Below are 10143 nucleotides of genomic sequence, written 5' to 3'. Positions count from 1 at the left end.
TGTAAAAGTAAAACTACCTCTTCCTAGTTGACACATATCCCTTCACAGAAATGTATGGTTGACTTTTTTGTAGTTTGAAAGAAATTTTTAACTCTTTCAAGTAGACATGCATGATTAAATTTTGGGATTTTTTAAATAAGGAAATCAAAATTACATACAAGGTGCATTGGAAGAGTGAGACTATACAATTTTGTTTTTTATTCTTTTTTAATCTTATGGAAATAACACTTTTTCATGAATTGTATCCAATAAAAAAGTTTATTATTTACAGTTTTATATACCCCCAGGACTTTAAAAAATACTGCCATTGGAGATATGTGTTGAAATGAGGCATCTTGCCTGAACATAGAGAGAATATGACACAATGTAAAACATATATATTTCATTGTGGAATCTGGTATACTCTCAATATAAGTATTCAATGTTTTTCTAGATTTTTCTCTGAATTGCCAATGTGTTATTTTATGATGATATTCTGCTTTCTTACTGAAATTGAAAAAGCAATGGGAAAGTTTTACATAGATCCAGATTTCTTGCCAAAATTTAAATGCATAATGATCGGTAAAACAAAATATGATGGCATAATAAGTTGACTTGTCAGAAAGGAAGAGAATAAGTAAAGTGTGTATGAATAACAACAGTGAAAGATGTAAATGATGCTTTGTGAGGTAAATTGATACCCGGGTGAGGTAAATTGGTAATGGCAGGAAGTAATTCCGAAAAAAGTTGTGAACACCGGAATTGGTAGACTAGCTTAGCTGGTGGTCTGGGGTGGTATTCTGAGATCCATTTTATCTCAGATGAAATAAAATATTTTATCTCTGTTAAAATCAGTGAGATAAAATACCCTTAAAATCTCTCCGAATTGGTATTCTGAGAACAATTTTATCTTCATTTTATCTCAGAAAGACACACCTATTTTAAAATCAATATCCAATTAGAAACACGCTTTTATAGCTCTCTCATACTACTCAACCAATGGAAATCCATTCCGCCAGGAGGTGTGGCAAAGGAGTGAGATTGCATCAATTTATTGACTTCAAATACGCTTGCACATCTTTACAGAGATTTCTCTTAAAAAAATCTCTAATCTTTTTTTCAAAGTCTATATCGCATCATTTCAAGCATCATTTCAAAGACAATATTAGTCAAGAAAAGTCTTATGAAATACTTCCTGATTGTACAGGAATAACGTTAAGGTGTTAATCTCAATAAATATATAATTTTTCTTAATTTTTGTGTCTACATTTGGAGTTAATTCACCTAGAAATAATGATGAAGGCAATGTCATGGAGATAAAATATCCCTTACCCTCTTTTAAGTTTATTTTATTTTTTTCTTCAAAGTAACATGGGCGCAAGCACATCATCCGCGTTGCAATGGCCAGATACGTGATGGGTATGTGTACGCAGGCATTGTTCTGTTGCGTATCATCTGTAGATATGCATGATAAAATGAAAAATTTATCTGAGAGATAAAATCTCATCTCAGAATAACAATTTCATTTTAAGAGATGAAATAAAATATTTTAAAGATATACCACCTTTGGTTAGATTCAATAAAAAAAATTAACTAGTATTCTCCCAAATGGTTGCCAAATTTTGCAGATGTGTCATAAACCATATTTTCAGAAAGCTGTATGCGTCTATAAGAATGACTCAAGATATTTAGCCATTGCCATTCCTCTCACACATGATTACATGTTAAAAATTATATATATAGTGGAATATGCTGATGTAGGTGACAATCTTTGCAAATATATTCCCTGTGAGTATGAATCAAAGTACTATTTTATAATGCAGTAGGCCTTAGTTTTGTACAAGTTCACATTGAATGTACTACTCTATATCTTAGTGTATGATGTGTTCCATGTATGTGAATAAGTATGTTTTATTGCAATTTTTTTCAATTTTAGCACTTTCTTTGACCATACTTTTCTTGTATTGTATATTTATGCGAGTCTATTACAGATTTCATATTTGTATCATGTATTCTGTAGTGTCAACTAAATAATGACAGGAAAATTGCTCCCCCATCAATTTTCTGATGTGTAGTTCTACTCTGTGATGTAGAATACCATTTGTTGTACAAAATATATATATATTTTTCTTTCCCTCAGTTGTTTGTATAAATCAGTACTCTGTTGTAAGAAACAGTTTACATTGTTGAAATGATTCTACATCTGTTGAATAAATTTCATTGAAACCCAGATTAGTGTTTTGATTTTGAATAAATTTTGTTTCATATGATTTCATTTAAAGGGGTAGTCCAGGCTAGAGACAATATGATTTGAAGAGATAGCAAAAAATTCAGACAAAGACCTGAGGATTTCATCAAAATTGGACAAGGAATAACAAAGTTTGATGACATTTTGAAGATTTGTATAATTTTGGTGAAACAGTTCTTGCATGTCTTATGAGCGAATTGATGATGTCATCTCCTCTTGTTCGATTGTATTTTATTTTATGAAATTATGTTTACCGGCTGATAATATTCAAATTTTGTCCTCTGTAAAAAGATTGGATTGTGGACTAGTAACTGATTTGATGCATTAGATATTTATTGCTACAATTTCATGTAATAAGTAAAAAAGAAAATGTAGTCATGATAGTTAATGAATATTCATGATGATGTAGATTCAACTGATTTGAGTAACAAAATATTGCTTTAGAATTCAATAACTTTTGTATTTTGTCAGATTTTGAAGAAATTTTTAGCCTATATATATTCTAAAGCAATATTTTGTTATATATACATATGATATGTACATGTATATATGACAAAAAAGTTTGGAAATCTGAGTTTGGCCATTAATTTCTCCCAACTCCCAATTTTACACAATGCACTTGACATCATTACAAAAATCATTTTTCTCTTTAAAATGATAAAATGCTTGTTATTCAAAAGTTTGGGATGAGGTTTGAATTGAAAGGTAGCAAAACAAGCAGAAACAGTCATGAAGGGTCAATACAGAACATGATTCTTTTGTCTGTGTCAATAGAGATGAATTATGTTTTGGTGTGGTTTATGTAGTGATCGTTCTGCGAGATAACATGGTTTGAGTCGTGGTTTGAAATTTCCATGCATGTTTGTTTGTTATGTGTTTGATTCGACTGATGTTAATGTTGATGTTAAGGTGCATAAAAACAAAAGAAACCGATGAGAACCTCATTCATCACCATGGAAAAAAGAACAGTGACTTTAAATAGTGTCATTTTGCAACTTTCAAGGCTCTGCACCTCCATGTGAACCACATTCATATCATGTAGAGTATCATTTCAAAGACAAGTTGATATTTACTAAAAACCGAGGAGCCATCGAACCGGCAAAGCCAGATTTCCAAACTTTTTTTGAGGAGATTTGTGTATATGTGAATATAGTCAAAGTGTATTCTTTTGAACACTGTGTGCTGAACTCTCATCAAAAGAATACATAGTTAATTGGTGTATTCAACAGTTAAGTCACATTCGTCATTCGGTACCAACAATGAGAAATAAAAAACCCAGCTTGGCTCGGCCTGGGCTTCAGGAGCCCTTGGTCAACTGTATGGAATTTGTAGGGGTTTTAAAGGGGAATCCAACCCAAATAAATTTGGGTTGGATAATAAGATTATAAGAAAAAGAAAAATCAGACAAGTTGATAGGTGAAGGTTTGAACAATATTGGACAAACAACAAGAAAGTTATGAATTTTTAAAAGTTGTAAATATTGGTGATCACTTTACCCATGGAGACTTCAAATTGGCCGCATATGTGATGTCATAGTGATGTAAGGCAAGGACTACTCTTCCATGGACTCCAATACATATTATGGCTAAAATGTCATTTTTCCCAAAAGTTTTATTTCAAATTATATTTTTCTTTCATGAGGACATAAAACGATATACTTCCTGGGTTGTATTTAGATTACTGCCCCGGGGGAATGGGTACTTAGGAGAAAACCACAAATCACTGATAATAAAGTACATGGCCTATGGGAAAGTTGTCCTTGCCTCTTGTCATAATTTAATTACCCAGTTGCCAATTTGGAATCTACATAGTATTAGTGATTTCAATTTTAAAGCAGCTATAACTTTCTTACTGCTTGGCCGATTTCTTTCAAACTTTCACCATTCTGTTTAATTTATTTTTCTCCTTCCCAACACAACTGTTTAAGGCCAAGGCTGGATTCCCCTTTAAAGATTGGATTGCATTCTTAACAAGTTTCAATTTCAAAACTATCCAGAACCACATACAAAAAGGTCGTTTTCATAACAGACTATATTATACTACTGAAGACAGGCCATAATAATTCATAGACTCTGAGATAGCTAGCTGAGCTAGCATACTAGCAAAGATAATTAGAGGATGCCATAAATGCGTGCAGCGTTTATCACCCAATTTAAATTCTACTCTAATTTTATTCAACATGTAGGCCTAGCCTACAGAGAAAAACTATTTAAAAAAAAGCGGGAAGAGAGGAAGGAACTATGGTAACTTCGACAGGGCCTAAGTTCTAGCTTTATTTCATGTACTTTAGTCAATGATAATCCCATGTTTCTTTTTTCCACTTTCTTCTTTATCTGCAAGACTTTTCATTCAAAGTTGAAAATGACTAGAAATGTAGATCGAATATATGGGTGTGATGCCGTATTTAGGTTGGATGATACGCGTACGGTACCCAGACGATTCGATCGACTGTGGAGAATCAGCCTATTCGTGTCTGACTAGACCGAGTCTGACTGTAATTTCTCTGAGAAGAAAATTAAAAGAAGACACAAAATGTCGGGAGTTGCAAGGACTTTGGTACTCCGTACTGCTCCATTTGTAAGGACCAATCTCATTCAAACACGAGGGATTAGAAGTGCACCTCCCAAAACACCTCTAACAACGATGGTAAGATTGCTAAGCCGAGTCATTTGTCTTGCATTGCATTCTTGTGAAGCTGAATTCAATGCAAGCTGAATGTTGAATATCGGTATGAGTTCAGTTTAGAAATGGACATGAATGGAGTGAGCTTGAGCTGAGCCCCGTCCTAAAAGACAGTAACACAGACGTGAAACAGAATTTGACAGAAATAACATGCCGCAGTGTGAAGTAGAACTTCTACTTCAAAATTTTGACTTAAAATTTCTTTCAACAATTTTATTTGTTATTGCAGAACAAGCAAAGAAAGTGCGCTCAAAAAAGTCCTGCAAATGAGTTTACATCGACATGTTCAATTTTTCAATTCAATTAAGTAAGAAAAAAGAGGAAAGAAAGAATGAAGGAAAGAAAAATGTGTCCATAGTTTGAAAGAAAGAAAATATTAAAGGGGAAGAATTTAGAAGCAAAGAGTAAAGTAAAGAATGAGGATGAAAGAGGGAGGAAAGAATGAAGGGAGGAGAGAATGAAAAAATAATAATTGAAGGAGAGGAAGAGAGAAGGAAGCGAAGAAAAAAAAACCCTTAAAGGAAAGAAAGAAAGAATGACATGAAATAAATTTGAAAAAGGAAAGTAAGAGAAAGAAAAACAATGAACAGAGAGAAAGGATCAGGAAAAAAGATAGGAAATAAAAATAGATTGAAAAGGGGGGCAAACAGGAAGGATAGAAGGATGAAGAAAGAAGGATAGAAAAGAGAAAAAAATCAAACTTAAAGCAAAAAAAAAAAATCATCTAACAAAAATCCTAATGATATTTGGTGTTTTTTTAATATGTTCCTGAAATTTTAAAGAACTTAGACGTTTTAGAAATGAATAAAATTTCAAAGTGAAACATGAAACTTAAAAAATCAGATGAAACATCGCGTGGCATCATACACAGGTATCTCTCCCATCCCATCACGAGTTCACAGCTGAAACAACTAGATCTGGTTGAACATAATAACTTCTTGCTTCTATTACATGTACATCTCCAAAACAGTAATCTGAGAATCCATGATATAATTATATAAATTTCTTGCCAATATTGTGATTACATGTATTTTGGTTGAAATACTGTTCATCATGTGAGATTGTTTGCACCGCTGAGAATCTGCTCAGTTCCTACATGTATGATGGTGGGCCCCAAGTCTGCGCACCTAACGATTTGAGTTAAGATTTAAAGTGAATTTCTTTTTATTTCACAAAATCTTTCAGTTGATAATGTTCCTTACATCATAATGAGTTAGTGTGTCAAATATCTCATAAAAATTTGAAATTTCCTGGAAAAACCTCGGGCTGTCACAGTCAGATTGAAAAAAAAAAATGGTACCCCATGTCTGCGCACTCATTCACTTTGCACACGATTCGGGGATTTCGATGACAAAGGCTACATTTTGAGGCTTTCGCATGAAATTCCCTGAATTCATTATTTTTCCACCATTTTGAGTCGGATTTTTTTATGAATACCTGTCTATGTATTACATGTGTAAAGTTCGTACTCATTGCGTATCTTTTCTTACTAAAATCGCGCAGATACACAGGTGCGCAGACTTGGGAGACCGCGCAGACATGGGGGAACTGACCATACATGTACTTGCCTCGCTAGTACATGTAGCATGAGATGAAATTGTGATATTTTGATAGAGATCGAGTCTGAATCTGACTGACATTTTTCACAAAATCAGTCATATTGATCAAACAAATAATTAAATTCTTAAAATTCATCAAACATCAACGACATTACACAAATTTTGTATAGGTGTTGTGTGTCCGGATGTTCGCTTTTATACATACTTAGAGCTAGGCCTACCAACACTTTAGTTGAGTTTGATTGTGGGCATCAACAAAATTTGGAAAGACAAGACAAACATCCATTTGAAAAAGTTAAGAAGCATACATGAAGTTTTATCAATTTTTAACTCTAAGGCATTATTACAGAGAATAAAACTGATTAATTGAATTTATGTATTTTAATATGTGCAATTCAAAGACAAGAAAGAAGGCTTTAAAATTTTAAGTGTCCGGACACCCCCCCCCCCCTTCCTAAAGTTTCTGCAAAGATCAGTTGTCTTTTGTTTTATGAAATATTATTAGAGTCTGATGACACCATTGTTTGTGCATGAAGTAGTTTGGTTGCTTGAAAATTGTATACCAAGCATGTGTTTTTCTGTCGGATAAGTAGCTTTTTTGACGTTTTGTTGCTGCTGCTTTGAGAAAATGAAAAACTTTGAAAATGTGTTTTTGCCCTTGTCATCTTCCTGGGCTTTGGAAGGATTTTGCAAAGTTTGAAGCATAAATGTGCAATCTCTCACTATACTACCTCAAGTGAGGATTCGTTTAGACTCCTCTACAATTCAGTACCACTACACTATGCTACACCTACCCCAACCCTCAAGGTACATAACTCACTTCGATACTCCAAATGACAAAGCTGTCACTTTATGGACTTTTTTAGGGTAAAACATAAAACTCATGCAACAAAATGACCTTGTAATTGGTACACAACAAATATTCTTAAATTTCATTCTAATTTCACTCCATCTCCTGATCAGTCTCAAAATTGGTGATTTAGAGCCAGACTTACTTACAATGTAGCAGTTGCACTCACACATATCTGCCGATTTCAAAACATCACAAACGCAAATTGCACATGCATGGGCATCGCAGCTCGAGATCATATTTATGAGTATTCCTATACTGTAGATTGAGATCTGATATACTGATGCAAAAGCTAAACGATCCCAATCTATAGAAATACTCTAAAATGCATGATCTTGAGCTGCGATCCCCGCGCATGCACAATTTGTGTTTGTGATGTTTTTAAATCAGCAGTGAATTAATATACGTGTGAGGAAACTGCTACTGGCTCTAATTCTCCCATTTTGAGACTGATCGGAGGATGGACACAGAGGGAAATTAGAATGAAATGTTAGAATATTTGTTGTGTACCAATTGTGCAAGGTCATTTTGAAAGACCTCTTTCAAATAGAGTGAAAGATAAATTCCAGTATTGGTAATGATCTCAAAATGACTTTTTACAGAATCTGAAATAATGACCACCCTTGGTGTCTGTTTGTATGAATAAAAAATATATGCCAAAGGATTCTGGAAGAAATAGTGTAATTGCTGAGAAATAAGCAAAATAAAAGCGGATTGTCGGGTCTTTATTCCAGCAATAATAATACACTGTCCCACGTGTGCCTATCGGTGTTGGTGATCTTCAGTGTGAACATTTTTCAGCGTAGATTTCAAGATTTCACAAAGTTCAGATTATGTAACTGTACCAGATCTAGATCCTCAAAAATATACAGACAATTAAGCCTGGTTTTACATACTTTCTCATGAAATCAGTGTTTACTGCAACTACTGGCATTTCTCTTTAATCTTACAGTGTTAGCCAAATCGCCCTAAAATTTGCATGTACATGTACTTTTCACCTTTCAATTATAACCAGTTGCAGTGCACATCCAATATTGAAAATGGCCTCCAGTATCAGAAACTTATGTAAATAATTTTGATTGCCAATATCATATTCACAAAAGGTCTTCCATTTGGGTGACCAAATTTCTCTGTTTACATTTTGCACCAAATGATGGGTAGCATTGGCTCTATTGAAAATATGACAACAGTTTACTCGTGTAAAATACATGTAATCCCTTTTTTTTTATTGTCAACTTTGAATGATCTTAACCCACTTGAATTTGAGGATTTTTTATCTTAGTGACACAATTTTGAAGTGTTTTCTTTTATCCTTTTGCAAAGCAAGTCTCTGATGTTCAAAATTATCTCCCATAGAGAGAGTCTCTGATTTATTTGGACTGTGCATCTCTGCTGATTGAGGAAGTACATGTAGGATTGAAAGGGACAAGAATTCCATGGTGGGGTTAGTGTGGTGGTATCTAGAGTCTGGTGCCTCAAATCTATAAGCCACATACACAATGACCACAAACTTTTCATCTGCAAAACAATATTCAATTTTGAAAATAGTCAAGATAAAAAAACCAATCTCTTAAATCTCATCTTTGTTGAAAAAAATGGGTACTTTGTATGTAGGAAAGGATTTACACTGTACATGTATATTCTTTTGTAATGTTGATGGTGCCCCCTTGTCAAACTTCTGTTCCTTTTACAGTTAACACACACCTGGAGATTCATTCTATGAATTACTACAGTGTATTTATATATGATTTCTGTTTCAAATCTCTTGTGCAGGAAAAACTTATTGGCATGTCGGTCATCGGTGCTGGTTGCCTCGTGATCCCAGGATATATCATGTCACACTTAGACGTCTACAAGGCCAGGGATTAAACCAGCAGTGGACTCTCTTTAGAAATCATTGTGCATCCAGATTCTATTTGTTAATTGTCACCAGGGGACTTGGTCAAGCATGTCTGCGTATCGTTCCATTCTGATATGGTGTTGATTTAAAATTTAATGCAGTATCAGCGAGGGATCACTCCACCATCAGATGGAGCTATTTCACTGTGATGCAGTAGGGATCAGTATCAGCAAGGGAACTGGCTCGATTGAAGGATCAACTATGCAGAAGGAATGAGGGAGGGTCAGGCTACGGTCTACATGGAAATTAATCTGGCTTCAGAGGAGTCAACATTCCGCTGCTGCTCAACACACACACACACACCGAGAACTCAAATATCTATTACAAATATTTCAGTGCCATGATCCGGCCACTTTAAATTGTGATACCAGTTTTTATACTTACAGCTAGAGTTAATCATGGCATGCCCAAGTAATTACATGTAGACCATTTGTGTACATCATTTTTTCTCCCCAAAGGAGTCTATTATCCAAATCATGTATCAGCTAAATTATTGAATGATAATATATTTTCAAGGTACATTATTCGAAAAGAACTTAAATCATGTCTGTGATTTTACTAGCAGATGCCCTGATGTATACATGTATGTGTAGTACAGTGTTGATTTGTACAAATGTATATGACTAGTGTTCTGGTGACACCTTAATCATGCTTATGGTGGAAAATTATTATTAAAGTTTTGAAGTGAAGAACATGTGGTTTGTGCTGTTTCTTAAAGTTTAACTTTACTTACTCGTACATTATACTTTACAAACTATCTACAATCAATAATTCTTCACTCATCACATCAGTAGGTAATATACGCTGTTACATACATTCATGCAAAAAGAAGGTATTTGAAATTCTTCTCAATTTACAATTTTTAACCATTTTTGATCAGACTCAATTCATAGAATTAAAAAAAAAAGACTGAGTCTATTAGTAG

At 33.9% G+C, this 10143-nt stretch overlaps 1 long non-coding RNA gene across 1 annotated transcript; it reads left to right on the top strand.

Annotated features, from left to right (window-relative positions):
• The first annotated feature begins 4445 nt into the window (after positions 1 to 4445).
• On the top strand, positions 4446 to 9903 carry LOC121418926. Its single transcript, XR_005970530.1, has 2 exons — positions 4446 to 4873; positions 9092 to 9903. It is a non-coding gene; the product is annotated as an uncharacterized LOC121418926 (long non-coding RNA).
• The last annotated feature ends 240 nt before the right edge of the window (positions 9904 to 10143 follow it).

Source organism: Lytechinus variegatus, chromosome 7 (genome assembly GCF_018143015.1).
Source record: "Lytechinus variegatus isolate NC3 chromosome 7, Lvar_3.0, whole genome shotgun sequence".
Classification (NCBI taxonomy): domain Eukaryota; kingdom Metazoa; phylum Echinodermata; class Echinoidea; order Temnopleuroida; family Toxopneustidae; genus Lytechinus; species Lytechinus variegatus.
The sequence above is the reverse complement of the archived record's forward strand: the minus strand, read 5'-3'. Positions and strand labels throughout refer to the sequence as shown.